Here is an 11,184-nt window from a genome sequence, read left to right as displayed (position 1 = left end):
GGTAATTAATGTCAACACATCTCTTGTTGGACTAATATTTTCATCTAGCATATTTCAGATAAGTCCAACATTGAAGTGGCATGGACTAGAGGATGTGGAACCCCTTCAAGATGCTAAGCACAAAGCATTGGCTCAAGCTCAAAGCACAAGACTACATTTTTCATTTTAGTGATCCAAGATCACATTGAGTCCATAGGAAAGCCAATACTATTAAGAGGGGGTGAGGTGTTGCTTAATGGCTTGCTTGCTCAATGTGCTTAGTGATATGCTCCACAACCCTCAACTACTTTCTCACATCCGAATATGTCCCAAACCAAAAGTCAAACTCGGCCCCACCGATTTTATCTATCCGGCGCCACCGAGTTTAGTTGACACAGCCACTGCCAGAAACCCTAATCAATTCGGTCTCACTGATGGGATCTCGGTCTCACGAGATGGACTTGCAAACTCTCTGTTGCCTATTGCATCAATTTCGGTCTCACCGAAACATGTCATCGGTCCCACCGAGTTTGCTTGGCCAACTCTCTATTTAGCTTATTACCAAAATCAGTCCCACCGAATTTGTGTAATCGGTCCAACCGAGATGAGGCTTTACCCTAATCCTAGCACATCGGTCCCACCGAGTTGATTAAGTGGGTCCCACCGAAAACCCTAACGGTCACATCATGAACTAAATTGGTCTGACCGAGTTGTATGATTCGGTCCCACCGTGTTTGGTGATTTGTGTGTAACGGTTAGATTTTGTGTGGAGGCTATATATACCCCTCCACCTACTCTTCATTCGTGGAGAGAGCCATCAGAACATGCCTACAGTTCCAACATACATTTTCTGAGAAAGAACCACCTGCACTTGTGTTGAGGCCAAAATATTCCATTCCAACCACATAAATCTTGATCTCTAGCCTTCCCCAAATTTCTTTCCACTCAAAGCATCTTTCTACCAAATCCAATCCTATGAGAGATATTTGAGTGTTGGGGAGACTATCATTTGAAGCACAAGAGCAATGAGTTCATCACCAACACACCATTTGTTACCTCTTGGAGAGTGGTGTCTCCTAGATTGGCTAGGTGTCACTTGGGAGCCTCCGTCAAGATTGTGGAGTTGAACCAAGGAGTTTGTACGGGCAAGGAGATTGCCTACTTCGTGAAGATCTACCCTAGTGAGGCAAGTCCTTCGTGGGCGATGGCCATGGTGGGATAGACAAAGTTGCTTCTTCGTGGACCCTTCGTGGGTGGAGCCCTCCGTGGACTCGCGCAACCATTACCCTTCGTGGGTTGAAGTCTCCATCAACGTGGATGTACGATAGCACCACCTATCGGAACCACGCGAAAAATCTCCGTGTCTCCAATTGCGTTTTCACACTTCAATCACATCCCTTTACATTCTTGCAACTTGCATGACTTACTTTCCGCTGCTCATATACTCTTGACATGCTTCTTGATATGTATTGTGAATGTTCAAATTTGTGCCAAAACTCCACTTCAACTTAAATAAATTAAAAATTGCAACTTTTATTGCTAAGAGTCTATACACCCCCCCCCCCTCTAGACACTCGAACCTACAATTGGTATCAGAGCCTTGGTTTCCATTGCTTTGGTTTAAACACCTTTGGAGGAAGATGGAGTTGGGGAGTCTTAGACGTAGAGTGCCTATTCTTGATGAAGAGTAGTTCCATGAATGGAAAAATGAGATGCTTGAGATCTTCAATGAATATCATTTGACCAAGTACATTACTACTCCTTGTGCTCGCATTGTTGAACCTCTGCATCCTACCCTTGATGAGTCTATTGACATGATCTGTAATCTTAGAACGGTCAATTTAATCACTAGAGGTTTGCCTAGAAACTTTCTTGCTAGCTTACCTACTTTTGATTGTGCCTACACCTTATGGAGATTTCTTGAGGAACGATTCCCAAATTATTCATTGAAAATCCTAGATAAGATTCTTCATAAGTCTATCGCCTTGAGTAAGATGAGTTCTAATGATCCCAAGTTTGGTGATTGCTTATTTGAGCTTACTAATCTTACGAGTGTAAAAGGAGATGTTGGAATTATTAGCAATATCATTTCCGAAGTCATTAGAATCCATAGAGATGAACATTTTTACGGTCATACTTCTAATGAATTACCCTCTCTAGGAGTTGATCCATCACATGACGATGTTGAACATGGATATTATGATGAGGATGGTGATAGTGACTATGATCTTGATGATGCAATGAGACACTTTGGTCTTATGGCTAATCTTCACGGCTACATGGCTGGAGGAAAGGAATGGGTCCTTGATAGTGGATGTACTGATCATATGACCGGAGACAAAGATATGTTTCGTGAGCTTGCTGAAAACAATGGCCCTCGAAAGTATGTCACTTTCGGTGATAACTCAAAGGGTAAGGTGGTTAACCTTGGTAAGGTGGCCATCTCACATGATAGCTCCATACAAAATGTTATGCTCATTGAATCTCTTGGTTACATTTTACTTTCCGTATCTAGACTTGCTGACTTTTGTTTCAATGTCCTATTTACTGAAGTAGACTGCCAAGTGTTTCGTAGAGATAACCATAAAATGGTCTTTACCGGTATACGTAGAGGTGATCTTTACATTGTTGATTTCACTAAAAAGGATCAACCTAGAACTTGCTTAATTGCTAAATCTTCTAAAGGTTGGTTGTGGCATAGAAGGCTAGGTCATGTGGGCATGCGAAATCTTGATAAGCTTATTAAAGGTGATCATCTCCTTGGAGCAAAAGATGTTATATTTGACAAGGATAGACTTTGTAGTGCTTGTCAAGCAGGAAAACAAGTTGGAGGAAGTCACCCCGTGAAGAACATTATGACCACAAGAAGACCGCTCGAGCTACTTCATATGGATCTCTTTGGTCCCAATGCCTATAAGAGTCTCGGTGGTAACTCATTCGGTCTGGTTATAGTTGATGATTTTTCAAGATTTACGTGGGTGTTCTTTCTTGATGATAAATCGCAGGTCCAAAAGATCTTCAAGAACTTTGCTAGGAAGGCCCAAAATCAATTTGAAGTGAAGATCAAGAAGGTTCGGAGCGACAACGAAACAGAGTTCAAGAACGCAAATGTGGATACCTTTCTTGATGAAGAGGGGATTTCACACGAGTTCTCGGCTACGTACACACCTCAACAAAATGGAGTTGTTGAGAGGAAGAATCGGACTCTTATTGAGATGGCAAGAATGATGCTTGATGAGTACAAGACTCCAAAACACTTTTGGGCGGAAGCGGTTGAGACAGCTTGTCATGCAACAAATCGCTTGTATCTTCACAAGCTACTCGGCAAGACGGCATACTAGCTCCTCACCGGTAACAAACCCCAAGTTGGATATGATATGTCTCCAACGTATCTATAATTTTTGATTGCTCCATGCTATCTTATCTACTGTTTTGGACTATATTGGGCTTTATTTTCCACTTCTATATTATTTTTGGGACTAACCTATTAACCGGAGGCCCAGCCCACAATTGTTGTTTTTTGCCTATTTTAGTGTTTTGAAGAAACGGAATATCAAACGGAGTCCAAACGGAATAAAATCTTCGGGAACGTGATTTTCTCACCGAACGTGATCCAAGAGACTTGGACCCTGCTCCAAGGAACAAAAGAGGCGGTCACGAGGGTGGGGGCGCCCCCTAGGCGCGCCCCCTGCCTCGTGGGCCCCTCGTTGCTCCTCCGGCATACTTCTTCCTCCTATATATACACACGAACCCCCAAACAATCAGAATAGGAGCCAAAAACCTAATTCCACCGCCGCAACTTTCTGTATCCACGAGATCCCATCTTGGGCCCTGTTCCGGAGCTCCGCCGAAAGAGGGCCGTCATCACGGAGGGCTTCTACATCACCATAGCCTCTCCGATGAAGTGTGAGTAGTTTACCTCAGACCTTTGGGTCCATAGTTAGTAGCTAGATGGCTTCTTCTCTCTCTTTGAATCTCAATACAAAGTTCTCCCCCTCTCTCGTGGAGATTTATTCGATGTAATCTTCTTTTTGCGGTGTGTTTGTTGAGACCGATGAATTGTGGGTTTATGATCAAGTCTATCTATGAATAATATTTGAATCTTCTCTGAATTCTTTTATGCATGATTGGTTATCTTTGCAAGTCTCTTCGAATTATCCGTTTGGTTTGGCCAACTAGATTGGTAGTTCTTGCCATGGGAGAAGTGCTTAGCTTTGGGTTCAATCTTGCGGTGTCCTTACCCAGTGACAGAAGGGGCAGCAAGGCACGTATTGTATCGTTGCCATCGAGGATAACAAGATGGGGTTTATTTCATATTGCATGAATTTATCTCTCTACATCATGTCATCTTGCTTAAGGCGTTACTCTATTTTTAACTTAATACTCTAGATGCATGCTGGATAGCGGTCGATGAGTGGAGTAATAGTAGTAGATGCAGAATCGTTTCGATCTACTTGTCGCGGACGTGATGCCTATATACATGATCATGCCTAGATATTCTCATAATTATGCACAATTCTATCAATTGCTCAACAGTAATTTGTTCACCCACCATAGAATAATTATGCTCTTGAGAGAAGCCACTAGTGAAACCTATGGCCCCTGGGTCTATTCTCATCATATCAATCTCCATCACTTTAATATTGTTTTGCTATTTACTTTGCCTTTACTTTTTACCTTGCATCTTTATATCAAAAATACCAAAAAAATTCTATCTATCATATCTCACTCTCGTAAGTGACCGTGAAGGGCTTGACAACCCCTAATCGCGTTGGTTGCGAGTAGCTATCACTTTGTGTAGGTACGAGGGACTTGAGCGTGGCCTCCTACTGGATTGATACCTTGGTTCTCAAAAACTAAGGGAAATACTTACGCTACTCTGCTGCATCATCCCTTCCTCTTCGAGGAAAACCAACGCAAGCTCAAGATGTATCAAGAAGGATTTCTGGCGCCGTTGCCGGGGAGTCTACGCGAAAAGTCATATACCAAGTACCCATCACAATCCCTATCTCTCGCATTACATTATTTGCCATTTGCCTCTCGTTTTCCTCTCCCCTCAATTCACCCTTGCCGTTTTATTTGCCCTCTCTCTCTATCCTCCCTCTCTATTTGCCTCTTTTTGCTCGTTTGCTTTTGTTTGCTCGTGTGTTAGATTGCTTGCTTGTCGCGATGGCTCAAGATACTACTAAATTGTGTGACTTCACCAATACCAATAATAATGATTTCCTTAGCACTCCGATTGCTCCTCTTACCGATGCTGAATCTTGTGAAATTAATACTGCTTTGTTGAATCTTGTTATGAAAGATCAATTCGCCGGCCTTCCTAGTGAAGATGCCGCTACTCATCTGAATAGCTTCGTTGACTTATGTGATATGCAAAAGAAAAAAGATGTCAATAATGATGTCGTTAAATTGAAGCTATTTTCTTTTTCGCTTAGAGATCGTGCTAAAGCTTGGTTTTCGTCTTTGCCTAAGAATAGTATTGATTCATGGAACAAGTGCAAAGATGCTTTCATCTCTAAGTATTTTCCTCCCGCTAAGATCATCTCTCTTAGAAACGATATTATGAACTTTAAACAACTTGATCATGAACATGTTGCACAAGCTTGGGAGAGAATGAAATTAATGATACGTAATTGCCCTACTCATGGTTTGAATTTGTGGATGATTATACAAAAAATTTATGCCGGATTGAATTTTGCTTCTAGAAATCTTTTAGATTCGTCCGCGAGAGGCACTTTTATGGAAATCACTTTAGGAGATGCTACTAAACTCCTAGATAATATTATGGTTAATTATTCTCAATGGCATACTGAAAGAACATCTAATAAAAAAGTGCATGCGATAGAAGAAATTAATGTGTTGAGTGGAAAGATGGATGAACTTATGAATTTATTTGCTACTAAGAGTGTTTCCTCTGATCCTAATGATATGCCTTTGTCTACTTTGATTGAGAATAACAATGAATCTATGGATGTGAATTTTGTTGGTAGGGATAACTTTGGTAACAACGCTTATAGAGGGAATTTTAATCCTAGGCCATATCCTAGTAATCCTTCTAATAATTATGGGAATTCCTACAACAACTCTTATGGAAATTATAATAAGATACCCTCTGATTTTGAATCTAATATTAAAGAATTTATTTCTTTGCAAAAGAATTTTAATGCTATGATTGAAGAAAAATTGCTTAAGATTGATGATTTGGCTAGGAACGTTGATAGAATTGCTCTTGATGTTGATGCTTTGAAACTTAGATCTATTCCACCTAAGCATGATATTAATGAGTCTCTAAAAGCCATGAGAATTTCAATTGATGAGTGTAAAGAAAGAACCGCTAGGATGCGTGCTTCCAAAGATGCTTTTATTAAAGCGTGTTCTTCCAATTCCTATGAAAGTAATGATGAAGATCTAAAAGTTATTGATGTGTCTCCAATTAAATCTTTGTTTTTCAATATGAATCTTGATGAAACTGAATATGATCTTCCTTTACCTAGAAGGCGTTCTAAAAATTTGGAGTGTTTAGATCTTAATGATGAAATTGATGAAAGTGAGATGGAAAGAAATAAAAATCTAGATGTTGCTAAACCCACTATATTGGATTTCAAGGAATTTAATTATGAAAATTGATCTTTGATTGATTGTATTTCCTTGTTGCAATTCATGCTAAATTCTCCACATGCTTATAGTCGTAATAAAGCCTTTACCGAACATATTGTTGATGCCTTGATGCAATCTTATGAAGAAAAACTTGAGTTGAAAGTTTCTATCCCTAGAAAACTCTATGATGAGTGGGAAACAACAATTAAGATTAAAATTAAAGATCATGAGTTTTATGCTTTGTGTGATTTGGGTGCTAGTGTCTCTACTATTCCCAAGACTTTGTGTGATTTACTAGATTTCCGTAATTTTGATGATTGCTCTCTAAACTTGCATCTTGCGGATTCCACTATTAAGAAACCTATGGGAAGAATTAATGATGTTCTTATTGTTGCAAATAGGAATTATGTGCCCGTAGATTTCATTGTTCTCGATATAGATTGCAATCCTTCTTGCCCTATTATTCTTGGTAGACATTTCCTTACAACGGTTGGTGCGATTATTGATATGAAGGAAGGGAATATTAGATTTCAATTTCCATTAAAAAAGGGCATGGAACACTTTCCAAGAAATAAAATAAAATTACCATATGAAACTATCATGAGAGCCACTTATGGATTGCCTACCAAAGATGGCAATACCTAGATCTATTCTTGCTTGTTATGCCTAGCTAGGGGCGTTAAACGATAGCGCTTGTTGGGAGGCAACCCAATTTTATTTTTATTCCTTGCTATTTGCTCCTGTTTAGTAATAAATAAATTATTTATCCTATGTTTAGGTTGTGTTTTTTGTGTTTAATTAGTGTTTGTGCCAAGTAGAACCGTTGGGAAGACTTGGGGAAAGTCTTGTTGAACTTGCTGTAAAAAACAGAAACTTTAGCGCTCACGAGAACTACTGTCATTTTTATTTTAAGAGTGATATTTAGTTAATTCTTTTTGAAGATGATTAATAGATAAATTCCTCACGTCCAGAAATTTATTTTAGAATTTTTGGGGTTCCAGATCTTGCGCTAGCTACATATTACTACAGACTGTTCTGTTTTTGACAGATTCTGTTTTTCGTGTGTTGTTTGCTTATTTTGATGAATCTATGGCTAGTAAAATAGTTTATAATCCATAGAGAAGTTGGAATACAGTAGGTTTAACACCAATATAAATAAAGAATGAGTTCATTACAGTACCTTGAAGTGGTATTTTGTTTTCTTTTGCTAACGGAGCTCACGAGTTTTCTATTTTGAGTTGTGTGTTGTGAAGTTTTCAAGTTTTGGGTGAATTCTTTTGATGGATCATGGAACAAGGAGTGGCAAGAGCCTAAGCTTGGGGATGCCCATGGAACCCCCAAGATAATCCAAGGAAACCAAAAAGTTAAAGCTTGGGGATGCCCCGGAAGGCATCCCCTCTTTTCGTCCACTTCCATCGGTAATTTACTTGGAGCTATATTTTTATTCACCAACATGATATGTGTTTTGCTTGGAGCGTCTTGTATTATTTGTGTCTTTATTTTCTAGTATACCACAATCATCCTTGCTGTACACACCTTTTGAGAGAGCCATACATGAATTAAAATTTGATAGAATACTCTATGTGCTTCACTTATATCTTTTGAGCTAGATAATTTTGCTCTATGTGCTTCACTTATATCTTTTGAGCTAGATAACTTTGCTCTATGTGCTTCACTTATATCCTTCGAGCTAGATACTTTTTCTCTATGTGCTTCACTTATATCTTTTGAGCTAGATAATTTTGCTCTATGTGCTTCACTTATATCCTTCGAGCTAGATAATTTTGCTCTATGTGCTTCACTTAGATCTTTTAGAGCACGGTGGTGGATATGTTTTAAAGAAACTATTGATCTCTCATGCTTCACTTAAATTAATTTGAGAGTCTCTTAAATAGCATGGTAATTTGCCTAATAATAATATACTTGGTATTCAAGATTTGTGAAACTTTCTTTTGAGTGTGTTGAATACTAAGAAAAGATTGAAGCATGATAATTGTTTTGAGATATGGAGGTGATAATATTAAAGTCATGCTAGTTGAGTAGTTGTGAATTTAAAGAATACTTGTGTTAAAGTTTGTGATTCCCGTAGCATGCACGTATGGTGAACCATTATGTGATGAAGTCGGAGCATGATTTATTTATTGATTGTCTTCCTTATGAGTGGCGGTCGGGGACGAGCGATGGTCTTTTCCTACCAATCTATCCCCTAGGAGCATGCGCGTAATACTTTGCTTTGATAACTTCTAGATTTTTGCAATAAGTATATGAGTTCTTTATGACTAATGTTGAGTCCATGGATCATACGCACTCTCACCCTTCCACCTTTGCTAGCCTCTCTAATACCGCACACTTTTCACCGGTATCATACACCTACCATATGCCTTCCTCAAAACAGCCACCATACCTACCTATTATGGCATTTCCATAGCCATTCTGAGATATATTGCCATGCAACTTTCCACCATCTAGTTCATCATGACACACTACATCATTGTCATATTGCATATCCCGGTACACCGCCGGATGCATTCATATAGAGTCAGATTTTGTTCTAAGTATCGAGTTGTAATTTTTGAGTTGTAAGAAAAATAAAAGTGTGATGATCATCATCATTAGAGCATTGTCCCAGTGAGGAAAGAATGATGGAGACTATGATTCCCCCACAAGTCGGGATGAGACTCCGGACGAAAAAAAAGAGGCCAAAGAAGACCAAATAAAAAAATAAGAAAGGCCATAAAAAAGAGAAAGGCCATATAAAAATAAAAATAAAATATATATAAAAAATGAGAGAAGAAGAGAGAAGGGACAATGTTACTATCCTTTTACCACACTTGTGCTTCAAAGTAGCACCATGATCTTCATAGTAGAGAGTCTCTCATGTTATCACTTTCATATACTAGTGGGAATCTTTCATTATAGAACTTGGCTTGTATATTCCAATGATGGGCTTCCTCAAATTGCCCTAGGTCTTCATGAGCAAGCAAGTTGGATGCACACCCACTTAGTTTCTTTTTGAGCTTTCATATACTTATAACTCTAGTGCATCCGTTGCATGGCAATCCCTACTCACTCACATTGATATCTATTGATGGGCATCTCCATAGCCCGTTGATACGCCTAGTTGATGTGAGACTATCTTCTCCTTTTTGTCTTCTCCACAACCACCATTCTATTCCACCTATAGTGCTATATCCATGGCTCACGCTCATGTATTGCGTGAAGATTGAAAAAGTTAGAGTATGAAACAATTGCTTGGCTTGTCATCGGGTTTGTGCATGATTTAAATACTTTGTGTAGTGAAGATAGAGCGTAGCCAGACTATATGATTTTGTAGGGATAACTTTCTTTGGCCATGCTATTTTGAGAAGACATAATTGCTTTGTTAGTATGCTTGAAGTATTATTATTTTTATGTTAATATAAACTTTTGTCTTGAATCTTTCGAATCTGAATATTCATATCACAATTAAGAGGATTTGCATTTAAATTATGCCAAGTAGCACTCCGCATCAAAAATTCTCTTTTTATCATTTACCTACTCAAGGACAAGCAGGAATTAAGCTTGGGGATGCCTGATACGTCTCCAACGTATCTATAATTTTTGATTGCTCCATGCTATATTATCTACTGTTTTGGACTATATTGGGCTTTATTTTCCACTTTTATATTATTTTTGGCACTAACCTATTAACTGGAGGCCCAGCCCAGAGTTGCTTTTTTTTGCCTATTTCAGTGTTTCGAAGAAACGGAATATCAAACGGAGTCCAAACAGAATAAAATCTTCGGGAATGTGATTTTCTCACCGAACGTGATCTAGGAGACTTGGACCCTGCTCCAAGGAACAAAAGAGGCGGTCACGAGGGTGGGGGCGTGGCCCCCCTAGGGCGCGCCCCCTGCCTCGTGGGCCCCTCGTTGCTCCTCCAGCGTACTTCTTCCTCCTATATATACACACGTACCCCCAAACGATCAGAACAGGAGCCAAAAACCTAATTCCACCGCCGCAACTTTCTATATCCATGAGATCCCATCTTGGGGCCTGTTCCGGAGCTCCGCCGAAAGAGGGCCGCCATCACGGAGGGCTTCTACATCACCATAGCCTCTCCGATGAAGTGTGGGTAGTTTACCTCAGACCTTTGGGTCCATAGTAGCTAGATGGCTTCTTCTCTCTCTTTGAAACTCAATACAAAGTTCTCCCCCTCTCTCGTGGAGATCTATTCGATGTAATCTTATTTTTGCGGTGTGTTCGTTGAGACCGATGAATTGTGGGTTTATGATCAAGTCTATCTATGAATAATATTTGAATCTTATCTGAATTCTTTTATGCATGATTGGTTATCTTTGCAAGTCTCTTCGAATTATCCGTTTGGTTTGGCCAACTAGATTGGTAATTCTTGCCATGGGAGAAGTGCTTAGCTTTGGGTTCGATCTTGCGGTGTCCTTACCCAGTGACAGAAGGGGCAGCAAGGCACGTATTTTATCGTTGCCATCGAGGATAACAAGATGGGGTTATTTCATATTGCATGGAATTTATCTCTCTTACATCATGTCATCTTTGCTTAAGGCGTTACTCTGTTTTTAACTTAATTACTCTAGATGCATGCTGGTA

The sequence above is a fragment of the Triticum urartu genome, chromosome 7, assembly GCF_003073215.2.
Source record: "Triticum urartu cultivar G1812 chromosome 7, Tu2.1, whole genome shotgun sequence".
NCBI lineage: Eukaryota > Viridiplantae > Streptophyta > Magnoliopsida > Poales > Poaceae > Triticum > Triticum urartu.
This window is presented reverse-complemented; position numbering follows the sequence as displayed.